Consider the following 2,324-nt stretch of genomic DNA (forward strand, 5'->3'; position numbering starts at 1 on the left):
AATGCATGAAAATCCTAACCTCAAAAAAATCACCCGTTACATATATACATATGTGTATATACATACATATATCAAGTCAGTCAACTATGCTGACTTTGAGACTGACAACTGTCGAGACATTTGCGAGCCAAACTGCCTGCGATTCCAGCAGTCCTCGGCTAAACAATGCTGAATTCAAATGCAGATATCTATTGGATTTTTTCTTCAATTGCAATTTGCCAATTAAATTTTCCATTGTCTAATTTGGCGACATGACGAAGGTCGTATTTTATTTATTTCAGATTTTGAATTTAATTTACTTTCATGTCACTTTTGTACCTACTTACGTATGTACGTGCAAGAAAGCGTGAGTGTTTCATTTGTCAACCGTCCATCAATGGACGTGCACTTTGAGTGTACCAAAATAAAAAACACGGGGATAGTTGCATTGATATCGGAGGGTGGGTCCAATTGACAAAAACGGAATGTCGCTCGCTTCGGCAACAAATAAAGACGTACGCTAGCAGATAAAGAACAACAAACTGGAAATTACCAGATAAGAGTTTCTAAGAATAATTGTCAATATGTGGGGATACTTTAGAAAGTTATTAACAAGTAAAAATAGGTCAGCGGTTTTTCACAATTTTTACCAAACTTGGTGTATTTAATAACCTTGGTACGAGAAAGCAATTCATTGAAAATTATTCAAACCGGACTAAAATTGCACCGGTTCCGGAGGTCGTTAATTTACTCCAAGTTAATACTTGCAATAAATAAGACTGCTATAGGCTTTTAGGTAGTTTAAAGAAAGTTGGATCGACAATAGTTGATACCTGCGCCGGGTATATAAAATTCGGTTTCGCCCGAACTTCTTTACTTGTATATATTCCTTAGTCTTTATCTATGTATGCTGTGAATCAGGGCTGTTGCGAATATTTGCAATCGCATTCGTTATGGGAATAATTCGCTGATACGAATGTTTTGCGAATGGGAATGTGTACATGGGCAGAGAGTCCACTCTAATATTGTTGAAATGGCTCTAAGTCTGTATAACCAGGGCGCGGACAATACTCGGCTTTTAGCTTCAGGCGCTAAACAGTTAAGTAGTATATCAAGCAATATTGAAAGAAATTATTTTAGAATCTGGAGACATTGAAAAATGTGAAATTAAAGCCCAATTGAAGGCCTGATTTAAACAAACACGAGCAAATCTTGGTGAAAATCCTTTCGATTGGTGGAAAACTAAACTACAATACGACAAATTGGCAGATCTGTCCCGCAAATATTTGAGCGCTCCACCCGCCAGCGTTCCAAGTGAGCAATTTTTCAGTGCAGCCGGCCTTACATACGAGCTTCTAAGAAATCACCTCATGGGAGAAAAGGCAGTAAAATTACTTTTTTTTTAATATAATATGCCCCTTTTGAACTTTTACTACTAGATTAAAACACTGTATAGGTTAACCTTAAATTTTCTAATGACTTCACATTCCATTCGTTTCCATTTTCTTTAACATTATCATTATCATTTCCATATACCCGTAAAATACCAGTATCAGTCCCATTACCACAGTCATTACCATTGCCATTACCATAAGCATTACGATTATCATTCCCCTTTCCATTATTATTATCATTACCATTACCTTTACCATTACGATTACCAGTTCCATTTCCATTTTCATTTCCATTAACCGTATCATTACCACTGACATTACCATTACTAAAAGGATTACGACTATTATTCCCTTTATCATTACCATTAACATTAAAGTTATCATTTTTTTTTTTTTTTTTTCGTAGGAGAGGGAAATGCTTTATGCACTGGCCGGGGGCGCTAGTCTCTATACTACCTTCCCCGAGTGTGGGACTCCCACCGAAGCGTGTTGGGCTACCCACTAAAACCCAAACTCCCACCGCCCGCGCAAGAATCCCGCATCTGGCACCGCAATTCTGCATGTCTTCAGATGCAGGAGCGCGCTGTTAGAGCCTTGGGGCTGCCGTTTTGTAGGGGCGTTTTATTCGGGTGTCCTCAGTAGACAACCGTCCTCTCGTTTGCAGCGGAGTACGAATTTCACGTATCTCGCAACTGCTTCCCACTTTTCTGCGCTGGAAATCATTATCCCAACTATGTTGTCCGGAGTAATGTCTACGTGTCTTTCTTCCAACATTCTGCGCGAGATCAAGAAGTGTTCGCAGGTGAAGAATGTGTGGTACACGTTATCTTCGACGTTTCCACAGTAGTGACAGAACGGTGAGTCCACCCTTCCCATTCTATGAAGATATTCTCGGAAGTAACCATGACCGGTGAGGAATTGCGTCAGGTAGAAATCGACTTCCCCATGTGG

Source organism: Rhagoletis pomonella, unplaced genomic scaffold (genome assembly GCF_013731165.1).
Source record: "Rhagoletis pomonella isolate Grant_MI unplaced genomic scaffold, Rhpom_1.0 Rhpom_scaffold_00006, whole genome shotgun sequence".
Classification (NCBI taxonomy): Eukaryota; Metazoa; Arthropoda; class Insecta; order Diptera; family Tephritidae; genus Rhagoletis; species Rhagoletis pomonella.